The sequence below is a fragment of the Bos mutus genome, chromosome 3 (genome assembly GCF_027580195.1).
Source record: "Bos mutus isolate GX-2022 chromosome 3, NWIPB_WYAK_1.1, whole genome shotgun sequence".
Lineage (NCBI taxonomy): Eukaryota > Metazoa > Chordata > Mammalia > Artiodactyla > Bovidae > Bos > Bos mutus.
This window is the reverse complement of record NC_091619.1, coordinates 13,729,965-13,746,047: the sequence shown is the minus strand read 5'-3', so window position 1 is coordinate 13,746,047 and position 16,083 is coordinate 13,729,965. Positions and strand designations below refer to the sequence as shown.

Here is a 16,083-nt window from a genome sequence, read left to right as displayed (position 1 = left end):
ATCATTTTGAGCTGTTCGCATGGCACTTTTTCATGGTCAAACTATTAGTGGTCCTGGATAGTTTATGTCTTACTATATATCAACGTGGAAAGACAAATCTTATTGCCATACCAGTTTTGCAGGTGGACAAAGAGGTGAAAGAGACAGATTATGTGCCCTACTCCAAACTTGCAGAGGCAGGATCTATGCTCCACCCACACAGCAATTGCATTTAAAAATAAAATTAATCAAAGCAGCTTTTGGCATTGGCTGACAGGACAGGCCATGGATAGTGTGTATGACATGTCATTCAGCCGTGTTGGCAGCCTTGGGCACGGCTGCAGTGCATCTGGGGTAAGGCCAGGAATGAAGCACATCTCAGGGCTTCTATCACACCTCCCTCAATACTTGTTTATTTTGAGAGTCTCTAACAGGAAAATGTTAAAAAAGAAAAGAAAAGAAAAAGCTATGGGTGGGAATCAGAAAAGACCACTCTAGAGAAATCTAAAAATTTCTTAAAATTAAAAAAATAGGTATAATGAATTTTAGGATGCTTCGTAAGTCCTGGACCACTTTGATAAGACAGTCTCTAAATGATATTGCTGTCTTCCGAAAGAAGATCTTGAAGAATAGAAAGATCAGAATGGGGGTGATGTGTCATCAGTCATTCTAAAAAAGTGAACAGAATATTTAAAATGGATAACCAATGAGGACCTACTGTAAAGCACAGGGAGCTCTGCTCAATGTTATGTGGCAACCTGGATGAGAGGGGGTTTGGGGAAGAATGGATACATGTATATGTACGGCTGAATCCCTTTGCTGTCTACCTGAAACTATCACAGCAATGTTGATCGACTATACTTCCAATATAAAATAAAAATTTTTTTTAAAGTGAGCAGAATTAATCTGGAGAAACAACCTACTAGAGTTGACAGCTGTTTAAGTAAAACTGATGAAATGGAATTGGGAAGAAAATACTCAGCTGGCTTCTTAAATGAGATGATGATTCATTAGCGGAGAGAGTTAGGGGTGTCTACAGTCCTTTTCTGATGATCTGTGGAGCAGTAGCCAAGATTATCCAAAAAGATACTTACTTTTAGCTTTGGGAAATGTCATGACATTTGTCTTGGCAGTAGATTAATTTTCCAACTAAACTTGTTAGCCTGATAAAAAATAGTTTATTAGAGATTGATGGGCATATGGATGTTGTAACTTCTTTTCATTCACCAAATATTTATTGAGTACCCACTTTGTACCAGGCACTGGGCTAGAAGCTAGAAATACAGTGTTACATCAATTACACATGGTGTCAGTCCTCCTGGAGATTGACATGGACCAAATAATATGTATAAGTAAAGGGAGGCCTGGCGTGCTGAGATTCACGGGGTCGAAAAGGGTTGGACACGACTGAGCGACTGATCTGATCTGAATGGGCTAATTAGTATTTTCTCAATGGAGGAGACACGGGGGGAGTTGAATATGCAAATAATTAAGAATTGGCCTTCCCAGAAGGTTAGAAATATGAAAGCCCTTTGAAAACTGTGAAGTGTTTACTGAATGATAGAACAGTTCCCTGCTTCTGGACTCATGATAAGTCTCTGAATGGTCACCAGGTTGTTCCTGGTTACAATCTGGGCCACTGTTTCTGCTGGAACTTCCTCTCTTGAAGGAGGCCAACCTTCTTCTCCAAACTCTACATGGTGAATAAGAAAGACCCCAGGATTGGGTGGGATTAGGTTGAGAAATGATTCTGTCCATTACTGGAGCAGAGATACGGGTTCAGCTCTGCGAATTCATCACCTGGTTTGGCTGGAAATCTGACACACAAAAAGAAAGCACAACAATTTCTTGACCAAAGTTATAAGTAAGAAGGTCTGCTACTGTCCATCACTCATGCTATCAGGAACTGACACAATGTAGGTCTCATTTGCCATAACATTCTAAGAGTTAGACATCTGTGGATGAGAGTCTCAATGTTATTGTGAGGATGAAAAAAGTATATACCTAGAATTGAAGAGTCTTTTTTTTCTCTAATAGTTAGCACTTGCTAAATGTACATTATATGGCTTGCACCTTTACATTTATCATTTCATTTAATCATGTAAACCCTGCAAAGTAGCTCTTTTATTCCCATTGTACAGATGCGGGGAATGAAGGTTAAATATATTGATTTACTTGTCCAAGGTCACAATGCTAAGAGGCGGCAGAATCAGGATTTATACCCAAGTCCCCCTGAACTTTAAAGCTTGTGGTTTTTTTCCATCACGTGATACTTTGGAGAACGCAGAGATAGAGATAAGAGCTGGAGTTCAAGACTCTGGTAACATTATTTGCTTTCCCTTGTTAAAGAGACAAGCAGGGGAGGGGAAGGAAGAGTCTACAACTGAGCTTTAAACTGGGGATTCGTGGAAGCAGATCCTACATCATTTTAAGCTCAGCATGTTTTATTGGGTGGGCCCTGGAATGAAAGACTAGGAAATAAGACGTCTGCTCTGACATGGAGGTGGAAGATCCTGTACTCTCACATGCCCATTAAAGCGAGAGATAAAATATAATCAGTCAGGAGAGGGCTTGGATAAAAGAAACCGAGACACATAACTGGGCAAATATACAAGAGCATGAAAGGGACCAAGACCCAGAAGATCACAGAAAGAAGTGACACATAGCTCATCGCTAAGCTGGAGTTATTTCTGCTTAGAGAGACACCAAAGTCCTCCCCTTCCCCTTGTCCCTCAGTCTTGGGAATGTGAAACTCTGGGGGTCATTCACGCTAACTCCATCTCCTTTATGGCTCCCTGTATAATTAGATCCAACCTTTTAAGGAAGAGAGCCCTGGCAGATATGTCTCATGGTTTATGCATAACCCGATTCCTTTCATGTTTCCTGCTGTAAATTTTTGCTTATAAATTGCATTTTTGAAACCCTATTGTAGCCATTCCTGGGGGTGGGGAATTCCTTTGTAACCAGACCAGTCGGCTGCTATTTGGCTGACTGCTAAAGTAGATTGGAAGAGGCTGTAGAAGAACTGTGCAGGGAGAGCAAGGTAAGAACCTTGAGAAGATTATAGTGTCTGGGGATTTCTGGTCTCCAGTCTTCCTTCATTTGGTACTGTCCATAAGAAACCAACCTTGGACTTCCTTCTCCTCTGACTTCTCCCCAGATGCCTTATAAAATGTTAAACTTCCAACTGTGTGATTTTGCTTGTTGCCGTATCTTCTATTCTTAGAAATAAAAAAGCTTTTGCCCTGAAGGGATCTTTTTTCTCCCTCATGTTAGTTTTAAGTTTAATAATTTTTATAACCTCTTTAAACTGGCCTTTTTTTCCACTAGCATAGTCAAATAGAGTTTGTGATTATACCTGCTTAGGAGTTAATTAGCTTAGTTTAAGAGTGGACTTAATGTGGCTCTAACTTTAAGAACCACTGAAATAATAACCACAGTGATGATAACATTGAGTATAATCAATGAAAGAAAATTGTACCGCAATAGGGGATAGTGGTGATACATTTGTAGCACTTAGTTTAACACACTTAGCTGTTGGTCTGACAAAGATCTAAAATCCATCATTCTTAACAATCTATTCAATGTCTGAAAGTGTTTACAATGAAGATGATCATTCTGGTCTCTTGAAAAACTTGATAAAAGAAAAACAGTAAATTATCCCTTTGTTTGGTTGGTTGGGATAATCCCATCCTATCCATATCTCTATTATGGAATTTATTAAATTGCATTAGAATTATTGATTAGTTTAACTAACCCCTCCAATAAAATACAAGTTCCTTGAGGGCATATTAATTAAAATTCATATCAATAAAATTTTACTAATCTTTGATTAAGTGGTGTCCAAAAATTCACTAACAAAAAACGAGGGGTCAAGTTAATAAAGTTAATGAAATAATTGGGGCTAACCAGCTCAGCTAGCCAGCAGGGAGTTCCCATCCAAATTTATCAACACCTGGCTGAGTTTTGGCAACCCCTGGTGTCAGTTATCTTTTCTGACTTAAATATTGCTGGGGATGCTTCTGTGATTTATTGTTGGAATTTCTAGGACAAAAACAGTAACTGTAGCAATCTCGGGGTGAGTAGTACCCATTTGTTGGCCTACTTCAAGAAAATACATCTGGAAGATACTGGGGATGTTGAGATTCACCCTCCACTTCTCTGCTTCCAAAGGTGTATATATATATATATATATATACTGGATAAGGAAATGGCAACCCGCTCCAGTATTCTTGCCTGGAGAACCCCATGGACATAGGAGTCTGGCAGGCTACAGTCCATAGGGTTGCAAAGAGTCAGACACAACTTAGCAACTAAAACAAACAGACTAGAATAGGGGCTGGCTGGAGGATAGGAGCCATGTTCAATTGTCTTAATTTTAGTTTATGTCATTGCGGGAATCTTGTTGTATTGAGTGCTCAAAAATTGTTTATTGAATGAATAGTTTGTCTCACTTAGCATCACCAGGCAGTAACTTGAACTTCTTTGAAACTTAGATTTAAAAAAAAAAGATATAAGTAACCAACAGAAGGGCTTCCCTGGTGGCTCAGTGGTAAAGAATCTGCCCCTAATGCAGGAGACATGGGTTCGATCCCTGGATTGTGGAGATCCCCTGGGGAAGGAAATGGCAACCCTCTCTAGTACTCTTGCCTGGAGAATCCCATGGACAGAGGAGCCTGGTGGGCTACAGTCTGTGGGTCGCAAAAGAGGCGGACATGACTTATTGACTAAATAACAACCAGTAGAAGGAATCAACATTTGGCCCCATTACCTCTTAAGTATCTAGAGTGCAGACTAGTCAATAATGTACAATAACATACTAGCAAGTCTAAATTTAAAAGCCTGAAAGAGCTGCACTGCATTTATACCTGATTAACCTAATACCATACTCAAAACTGTGCTTAATTCTAGCTTAAAGAGAGGTTTGCATTTGGGTGAAACTGAAGATGGCCATGGTTGTGACTCTGAATTGAATAATTGGTGCTGGAATAGAGCAAAGTGTACTAAAGCTTCCAACATTGTTGGTGGCAGAAGCAGAAAATAAATGGCAATGAAGGAGAAAACAGACCTTTACTTTTTAAATATATATTATTAGATCCTGGGGCCAAGAATTCATCAGATTATCTTGGCAAAGACTGTACAGGCATTTGTACATAGTGTATTGAAGAAGACATGTTCAGATGTACTGGAACAGCATTATCTTAACAGATCAACTAATCCTGGCCAAAGACGAACTAATCTAACAAATGATAATGAAACTTAGTATTAATGATTAGCAGATAAATTGTCTGTGGCTTAAGAAGAAAAGTGAGAAAAAATGTGATGGTTGAAAAATGTGGAAGGATTTCTAATTATCACCTGAGTGACTACGGGGGTTTTGCCTCCACCAGACAAGCAGCTTTGGGAACTGGGGTTTCATTACTTGATACTATCAATTTATACAATATTCCTTTAGAATCATCCACATATTTATCATTTCTGTTTCCTCTTTTCCTTTTTGCATCTCTAATATACTATCTGGGATAACTTTATTTCTCCCTAAAAAACTACCTTTATTTTTTCTCTCAGTGCTAGCATACTTTTGATGAAATCTCTCTTTTTTGTTTGTTTGAAAATGGGTGAACTTAAACTTCACTTATGATGATAATTTTTTCTGATGGGTTATCAAATTCTAGACTGCAGTTATTTTTCTTCAGCATTTTTAAATATGTCATTGCTTTCTGGTTTCTATAGTTTCTTTTGGGAAGTCATCTGTCAATTTTATTTTGCTTCTTTGTAGGTAATGTGATTCCATTTTCGCCTTCCCTTGCCTCCTGCCCCATATTCTTTTAGTTTTTCCTTGGTCTTGGTTTTCAACAGTTTTGTGGTAACATGCCTCGTTATGGGTTTGTTTGTTTGTTTGGTTTTTGTATTTTGTTGCTTGGATTCACAGAGATTCTCAGTGTGGGGCTTGATGCCTTTAATGAGTTGTGGAAAATTCTCAGCTGATATCTCTTCAAATATTGCTTCCTTTCCATTCACTGTCTCACTTCCTTAAAGACAAATATTGTGTCTGTTGGAACTTTCACTGTGTCCATATGTCTCATGCTCTTTTCTGTACTTCTCTCTCTTTTTCTCTGTCTGGATATTTTCTATTGATTTTTTTTTCTGGTTTGTGAATCTACTTTTCAACTATCTAATGTGCTGTCAAATCTATCTGTTGAATTCTGAATTTAAGTTATTGTATTTCTTTCAGTTTTAGAATTTCCATTTGATTCTTTAAAAAATATTTTCCAGTTGTCTGAGGAAACTTTTCCATCTTATCTATTTTTGAGTATATTATTCACAGTTATTTTAATTTGATAATGTCATGATCTGAATCTCTCATGGATTTGGGTCTGGGTCTCTCTGGGTCTCTCATTTTCCGTTTTTTTCCCCTCTTGTTTTTCACACATTCAGTCTTGTCTCCTGTTGCTTCTGTAACTCTTGTTTGAGTCCTGGGCATTGTGTATAAAATATCAGAAGCTCTTACTGACATTCTTTTGCTTCAGAAAATAAATACATTTGCTTGCAGCAGAAGTCCAGAGGGAAATTATCCCAATCCAACTGATGACTGAATTCACTGAGAACTGAGATTTATCCTTTTTGACATTTATCATTTTTTGTCTATTTCTAGTTGACATTCACTCCTAAAATGTTACCTTTTAGAGGTCCTGAGTGAAAGCCTAAGGTGTTATCAGAGTTCCTCCTCCTTGGTGGACCCTGATTCCAGTTTCTGTTCTCCCAGTGTTAAGGCTGCCAGTGGCTCTGCTCAGTCTCCCAGCCTCATAGTCCCCACTTTTAAATCAACGAATGTGTCTAAGATGGTAAAGTTGAAAGTTGTGTTCATCTCTTCATTGTCAAAGTCTTTGTCTTCAAGTGTCTGATGTCTTGGTAGCTCTCTGAACCTTCAAATTGATGCCTTTACTTCAAATATTTATCCAGATTTTCTAGCTGGAAGAATTGATCTGTACAGATTTCAGTCACAGCAGGAAATCTCAATTATGTTAAATGAAATTTCTAGAAACCTCTGATACGGTCAGTCTGTATTAGCAAACTTGGCTTATAATGCTCATATTATATTAAGAATAAACAACAACAGTAACAACTGAGTTTAGATTAGGTGCCCAGGGTAGCATGAGGAGGATTTTTCATGATGCACTGATACAGTGATCCCCATACCCCTGGCCCAAGGCAATACTGCAAGGAAAGAACATCCACCTTCCTTTCTCTACCTTTTTCTCAGAAAATCTCTAATCTCTCCATCAGGGTAGAATCCCTGCTTGAATTATTCTTGTAGCTGTAGCACGTATAGTATCATGCACAAGGTTTGTGCACCTGTTCAAGGTCTTGCCCTTCCATCGCTTTCAGTTAGTTGGTAGCTTGAGCAAAATCTCATTATCCAGTACAACAGTCTGGTGGTTTGCAGACTTGTGTTCTTGTCACTATGAGACATGGGGAAAACCATTTCCTCTCTCTGGGGCTGTTTCCTTATCCACAAAATGAGGGGTGTGGACCAGATGCTTTCAAAGGGTTCCACCAGCTTAAATTATAAATATTTATAAATACAACCAACCTAGCAGTATTTCAATCTTTAAAATAATTTTAAAATAGGAATTTCTAAGTGACAGGATATGTGTGGAATGATTCTGAAATAGTGAGTCCTTCCCCTAGGAAGTTGCTCCCGTCGTCACCATTTCTACTACTTCTACTTGGAAGGAAGAACACTTAACTGGATGCTTGCTGTTCAACAGACACACACTAGTGATTTTCAGCCTTCATTCTCCACTAGAAGCTCCTGTAGAAATTTATACATTGCCAAGACCCCATCCCTAGAGACTTCTTCTTCATGACCTAGGTGGGGTTAGGGATTAGTATTTTTTAAAAGCTCCCACATTCTAATTCTAATGTATAATCAGGGTTTATAAGCACTGAGCTTGGCACAGTGATGCTTACTGCATCCTTACAACAACCAGATGAGATAGATGGTATCAACTCTATGTTACCAGTAAGAAAATTGAATTTCATCAAAGGGAAGCATAGGGTTCACAGCTACACAGGCAGTAAGTATGACCTTTTGGTTACAAGTTCAGAGTGCTTTCCTCACTCAGCAAACAGAGACTGAACATTCTGGAAGTTCAAGCATCTAATTTAGGTACTTGGAGGGATGCAAAGATGACAAAGGTGTGGCCTCTGCTCTCCAGGTGGAAAGAACCCTGGGCCAAATATCTATTAGTTAACTAGTTAGGTGTTTTTATACACATTGTCTATTTTAATTCTAAGAATTATTCTCTAATGGGGAATATTGTCAACCTAAATTTAATACGTGGAAACAGACAGTCAGAGAAATCCAGCAATTCAACAATTTGCCTAACTCCAAATAGAAGTAGTATGTGATAGAGACTGAATTTGAATCCAGATCTATCTGTTTCCAAAAGTTGTTTCACCAGGACTTGTATGTAGTAAAGTGGATGGGAAACATACACTAGTAACTGTGCTATGAACTGGTGTATGATTAAGTGTAATAACGGAGCACACAACCTGGGTTTGAAAAGGCTTCTTGAGGGATGTAGCAGTGCTTTGGTATTTGACTTCTGAGGGATTTCCACCTATGCCTTCTCTTATAAAATATCTTCCAGGGTGTTTTGAAGAGTATGATAAAGGTAATCATGTCAGTGGTTTCCTACAGAATTGGTAAGAAGGGTAACACTTCAACATCCAATTAGCAAATGGAAAAAAATCTTCCCCAATATATCAGAGGGTGATTCTGGCATCAGAAAGCAAGTCAGTGTCACCTGGATTAGGGGCTTAATCTGTACTGCCTCTGGTCCTGGAGGAGGCTGAACCCAGCTCAAATGAAGACTTTAATTTGCAGTAGATCCATCGCCTCATCAGGAGCACTGTCGCTCAGCCACTACGAGATATGTTGCTTGGCCCTGAAGGCTCAGAGTCCTGCTATTCTCTAACCTGTGTAGCTAGGACCCTCCACGTTCTGGGGCAAGATGTATCTTCCCTGAGTGGGAGGGCATGCCATGGATGTCTCCTGGCCAGCAGAGCCTAGAGAAATACAAACTCAATTACTATATACACTTTGTGTATGATCGTACTACAGTACAGAGGGCAAGAGCAGAGGTCTTAGAATCAGATCTGGGCTTGAATACTGATCTTGCTCCTTACTAGCAAATTATATTTACTCTCTGGGCTTCAGTTTTCTCATTTTAAAGTGCTAATAATAATACATAGCCTTAAGATTGTTGGAAGGAATGAATAATATAATGTACTTAAGATACCTAGGCTGGTAGGTGCATAACACATAGAAGATATTCCATAAATATCAATGGTAATAAAGGATACTTTTCTAAGGTTGGCTTTTGGTCCTAAGAAATCATTTTATCTCACTCAGTTTCCCTTTTAAATAGAATCATAAAGAGATTTGTCTATCTTGTAAACTTTGCTTACTTGAGATTAGGAAGTAGTATGAAGATTTTGAATGAAATATTCTAAGTTGACATAGTCCCAAATGTGTTCAGATAATTGGTTCACAAAAGATTTCAAGTGACTAGATAGTTCATTTCTCTGTCTACAAGCATTCCCTGATTACATTTTAAAATGTCCCAGGTAGATGAGAATCTATCCTATATTAAAAGATTTACAGGAGCAGGATACAAATTACAAAACTGCTGAAGCTCAACAACTAAGCAAACCCTTTCTTAGAGCTTATCTACATCCTTAGTGCTAGAGCCCAGAATTATTTCTTCTTGTCCCTTTGCTGATGGGTAAATTCCTTAAGGACAGAACCTGTGTTATTTTGCTCACTATGGTATTCCCAGTGCTCAGCACATCATAGGCATTTGGTATTTGTTAAATGAATGAATGAAAGAGAACCACAAAATTCTGAAATTGAATTATAGAATACTATAATTTGATGAAAACATAGATGTTGACTGGCTCATTCCCAGCCCAAGACAGAACCATCTTCTCCAGCTTCTAGACAAGGACTCTTACTGCTCCTATTTGAATACTTCAGTGACCGTTAACTCACTTCTTTGAGACAGCCTATTTCACTATTAAACAACTCTGATATTAAAATGAATTTTTACTTAGGTAGAGCTCAACATTTATGTAGTTATTATTAGGTATCTGTGCATTTTCTTTTCATGAGTCCCTCCAGACTTCTTATCTTCTAGTATAATAATATGTTAACCTTTTCTCATGGCTTTATTTTTCTACCTCCTTGTTCTGGGCATCTAATCTCTATGCTCTTCAAGGTCTTTAATGCCTTCTTAGCTGGGAAACTGTGAAGTAGACTAAAGTATACTAAGAAATGTTTCCAGAGATTTAATCTGCAATCTGAACATGCTGGTCCAGTTTCAGTGTTCATCAATTCAATTGCTGTTCAGGAAATTACAGTCAATTTTTTGAAAATCCAAAATAAATAGAAAATCTTAAAGCAGCCAGAAGTGGGGAGGGGGAAAATTAGATGTAGGAGAACAAAGAAACAAACTAGAGCTGACTTCTCATAAGAAACAAAGGAGGCTAGAAAAAAACGGAATGACGTGGGGAAAAAAACCCATCCTTATCAACCCAGAGTTCAATATTTTGTGATAATATCCCTCAGATCTTAGGTGGGATAAAGCACTTTTAGGTAAAGAAAAGCTGAGAGGATTTTTTACCAGCAGATCTGTATTATAAGAAATGCTGAGGAATACTTATTAGTCTAAAGGAAAATGATACTAGATGAAAATTCAGGTCAACTGAAATGAATGACAAAATAAATATGTATTTAAATCAGAGGACTATCTTATTTTTAATATTGATTTTATTTTAATTACTTTGTTTATTTGACTCTGCTGGGTCTTAGTTGTGACACACGGAATCTTCCATCTTCATTGCAGTGTGGGTTGTGGTTATATCTAGAGCAACTGCTAAGAGAAAAAATCCAAAGAGATATAATTTAAAAGCCAATAGAGGAAATAAATGGGAATATGGAAAAAGTTCCATTAATAAAAAAAAAAACCACTAAAAGGCTGAAAGGGAGAAATACAGGGGAAAAAATCTAGATGGGACAAATAGAAAAGAAATAGCAAGATTGGGCTTAAACCCAATGATCTTAATAGTTACATTAAATGAATATGGACTAAATACTTTATTTAAAAGATAGATTTTTCAGATGAGTAAAAAAATATCACGACTCAAGTATATATGATATCTAGAGGAGACACAATTTAAATACAAAGAACACACATATCAGTTTACAGTCAAGGGAAGGGAAAAAGATATACAATTAAACAGTAGTACAAGCAATTTGATATGGCTATATTAATATTAGCAGACTTAAGTCAAGGCGTATTTTCAGAGATTAAGAGGGCTGTTTCAAAAAAAAAAAAAGACGGCTGTTTCATAATGATAAAAATGTCAGTTCATCAGGAAAACATACCATCTCTAAATATACATCTAATAACAGAAGGAAAATGTGACAGAACTAAAAGGACAGACAAATATCCAATTATAGTGGGAGATTTTTTTGTTTTAGGCTACACCACATGTCATATGGGATCTTAGTTCCCTGACCAAGGATCCAATCTGTACTCCCTGCGGTTGAAGTGTGGAGTCTTAATGACTAGGCCACCAGGGAAATCTCCATAATAGGAGATTTTAATAACATTCTCTAAGTAATTTATAGGACAAGTAAATTTTAAAAATCAGTAAGGATAAAAAGCTTAGAACAACACAGTCAATAACTTGACTTAGTGACATTTATAGAACACTTCACCCTATGACAGCAGAGTAAACATTCTTTTCAAGAGCCCAGGGAATATTCACCAAGTTGGACCATAAGCTGAACCATAAAATATCGCTCAGTACTTTCAAAAGACTACTATCTCACAGAATATATTCTCTGACTATAATAAAATAAAATTAAAAACCAATAACAAAAAAGTGTCAAGAAAAGTTCTCAAATATTTGAAAATTAAACAACACATTTATAAATAACCTGTGTCTCAAAGAGGAAGTCACAAGAGATATCGGAAAGTAGTTTTCACTAAATGAAACAAAGGGTTGGTATACATCTAAAGAAAGGCTTGAAGGAAAATTCAAAGCTTTAAATACTTTCTTTTAAGAAAAGAAGAAATGTTTAAAATCAGTGATTTCCATATCCACCTTAAGAAGCTAGAAAAAGAACAAATTAAACACAAAGGAAATAGAAGGCAGGAAATAATGAAGAACTAAAGTTAATTAAATAGAAGAAAAGACAAACAATGGAAAAATTAATAAAGCTAAAAGTTGGTTCTTTGAAAAGATTAATAAAATTCATAAATTTCTAGTAAGGCTCATCAATGAAGAAAACTCCAAAATCAAGAATGAAAGAAAGAATATAAATATAGATGCTACAGATACTAAAGGACAATAATAAAAATTTTATAAATAATTTTATGTCAATAAATATGATAATTGAGATTAAAATAGACAAATCCATTAAAAACATAACAAAATTTACTCAGGAAAAACAAAAAATTGAAAAAAAAGAAAAAAGTTCTAATTTTAAGCCTTTTCATGAAGAAAACAGCCCATCCATATGGTTTTATGGAGAGTTTTGTCAATTATCTAAGCAGAAAAAATACTATTCCCTACATAAATTCTTTCTGAAAACAGAGGAGGAGAGAAAGCTTCCCAAATAATTTTATGAAATCAGCATTATACTGATTCCAAAATCAGAAAAGAGGACTTTATGAGAAAACTGAAGACTGTTTTCTTTAAAGAACATAGATATAGATATAAAAAAATAACTCCTCAACAAATTACTGTCATACTAAATCTAACAATGCATGAAAGGAATACTTTTAAAAATTTTATTAAGGATAATTTATTAAGACCAAGTGAAGTTTATCACAAATAATGCAAGGATAGTTTAATGTTTGAAAATCAATCAGTGTAATTCACCACATTTAGAGAATAAAGAAGAAAAGTCATATGATCAACTCCATAAATACAGGAGAAAAAAATTTGGAAAAAATCCAACACTCATTCCTAATCAAAATCCTCACCAGAGAGGAACATAAACTCTTCAATCTGATAATAGACATCAATGAAAAATTCTACAACTAATATCATATTTAATAGTAAAACATTGAATGCTTTTCTCTTTAGATTAGGAAAATGCTCTCTCTACTTCTATTCAGTAATGTATTGAAGGCCCTAGGCAGTACAGTAGTGCAAGCAAAAGAAATAGAGTATAAATTTTGTAAAAGAGGTAAAATTACCTTTATTCTCCAATGGCATTATTACTGTGTATTCTGTGGAATCTAAACAAACAAAGAAAAAACCCTATTGGAACTAATAAGTGCACTTAAAATGTTATGGACAACAAAACCAATATGCAAAGATCAGTTATATGTGTCTATACTAGCACCAAAAATTTGGACAATAAAATTTTAAAGTATTATTATAATAGTGTCAAAAGCATCAAATACTTAGAATAAATTTAATAAAAGTGCGAAATATCTACACTGAGAAGTACAAAACATCATTGAAAGAAATTAATTAAGACCTAAACAGAGAACTTGGAGAAGGCAATGACACCCCACTCCAGTATTCTTGCCTGAAGAATCCCAGGGACGGGGAGCCTGGTGGGCTGCCGTCTATGGGGTCGCACAGAGCCGGACATGACTGAAATGACTTAGCAGCAGCAGCAGCAAACAGAGAACTAATGGATTCAAAGAATCAGTATTGCCAAGGTGCTCATTCTTTGCAAATTCATCTATAGACTTGTTCAGTTCAGTTCAGTCGCTCAGTCATGTCCGACTCTTTGCAACCCCATGAATCGCAGCACGCCAGGCCTCCCTGTCCACCACCAACTCCCAGAGTTCACTCACACTCACGTCCATCAGGTCAGTGATGCCATCCAGCCATCTCATCCTCTGTCGTCCCCTTCTCCTCCTGCCCCCAATCCCTCCCAGCATCAGGGTCTTTCCCAATGAGTCAATTCTTCGCATGAGGTGGCCAAAGTATTGGAGTTTCAGCTTCAGTATCAGTCCTTCCAATGAATACCCAGGACTGATCTCCTTTAGAATGGACTGGTTGGATCTCCTTGCAGTCCAAGGGACTCTCAAGAGTCTTCTCCAACACCACAGTTCAAAAGTATCATTCTTCGGTGCTCAGCTTTCTTCACAGTCCAACTCTCACATCCATACACGACCACTGGAAAAATCAGAGTCTTTTTTGACTAGACGGACCTTTGTTGGCAAAGTAATGTCTCTGCTTTTGAATATGCTATCTAGGTTGGTCATAACTTTCCTTCCAAGAAGTAAGCGTCTTTTAATTTCATGGCTGCAGTCACCATCTGCAGTGATTTTGGAGCCCCCCAAATAAAGTCTGACACTGTTTCCACTGTTTCCCCATCTATTTCCCATGAAGTGATGGGGCCAGATGCCATGATCTTCGTTTCCTGAATGTTGAGCTTTAAGCAACTTTTTCACTCTCCTCTTTCACTTTCATCAAGAGGCTTTTTAGTTCCTCTTCACTTTCTGCCATAAGGGTGGTGTCATCTGCATACCTGAAATTATTAATATTTCTCCCAGCAATCTTGATTCCAGCTTGTGTTTCTTCCAGCCCAGCGTTTTTCATGATGTACTTGGCATATAAGTTAAATAAGCAGGGTCTATAGACTTACTGTAATCCTAATAAAAATTCCAGTGGGTTTTTAAAAAAATGTAAATTGGTATGTTAATTCTAAAACTTATATAGAAATACAGAAGACTAGAACAATCAAGATAATCTAAAAAAAAGAACAAATTTTTGGAATTCCCATTGTCTGATTAAATAAATATTTTACAATTATAGTATTTAACACAGTGAATTGACATAAACATAGAAAAACAGATCAATGGAACAGAATATAGAGTTCAGAAAGATCCATACATATATGGTCAGTTGATTTTTGACAAATCAGTTCAGTAGAGGAAAGAAAAACCTTTTCCAACACAGTGCTGGAACAACTGGATAAACATATGAAAAAAAATTTACTCTTACCTCATATTACATACAAAATTAATCTGAGATGTATCATAGACCTCAACATGAAAGTTAAAACTGTAAAAATTCTAGAAGAAAACCTGAGAGGATATTTCTTGTGACCTTGGAGTGGAGAATATTTCTTAGAGAGGTTACGAAAAGCACTAACCAAATAGAAACAAACTGTTGGTAAATCAGATTTATCAGAATTCAAACTACCTATCAAAAGATACCATTGAAATGAAAAGGCAAGCTACAATCTAGGGAAGAATATTTGAAAAACATATCTGACAAAGAATTTCTTTCCAATATATATAAAGAACTCTTAAAAATCAATCATAAAAAGACAATCTAACAAATAGAATGGGGAAAAGACACTTAAGAAAAAAAAAGTATAAATGGCTAACATACACATGAAAATGTGCTCAATATCATTAGTCATTAGTAAAATGCAAGTTAAAACTGCAATGAAATGTCACTACCTACTGACCAGAATGGCTAAAATGATAAAGACTGACAACACCAAATGTTGTCAAGAATGTGGAGCAACTGGAACTCACATACACTGGTAGTGGGAGTGTCAGATGGTACAACTACTTTGAATTAGTGTTTGGAAGTTTTTTAAGAACTTAAAGTCATAGCCTTGACTAGATGGACCTTTGTTGGCAAAGTAATGTCTCTGCTTTTCAATATGCTATCTAGGTTGGTCATAACTTTCCTTCTAAGGAGTAAGCATCTTTTAATACTCTTAATACTCTGTAAGCCAGCAATTTAATGCTTAGGTATTAACCCAAGAAAAATAAAATCATTTTGGCAAAAAGACTTTTGCAAGATTGCTCCTAGTAGCTTTATAAAAGCCCAAACCCATAAACAACCAGGGTCCATCAACAGGAGAATGACTAAATAAATGGTTGTATTTCCATACAGTGGAATTCTATTCACACTTCCATGTGGCTCAGTGATAAAGTATCTGCCTGCCAATGCAGGAGCCACAGGAGGCACTGATTTGATCCCTGGGTTTGGAAGATCCCCTGCAAAAGGAAATGGCAACCCACTCCAGTATTCTTGCCTGGG

At 36.6% G+C, this 16,083-nt stretch overlaps 1 long non-coding RNA gene across 1 annotated transcript in view; it reads left to right on the top strand.

Moving 5' to 3' along the window:
* The first annotated feature begins 2,925 nt into the window (after positions 1-2,925).
* The window catches only part of LOC138985672 (uncharacterized), a 95,235-nt gene continuing 82,077 nt past the window's right edge, over positions 2,926-16,083 (top strand). The window contains exon 1 of the long non-coding RNA XR_011462718.1: positions 2,926-3,022. This is a non-coding gene — a long non-coding RNA (uncharacterized lncRNA). The remainder of the gene's footprint in view (positions 3,023-16,083) is intronic.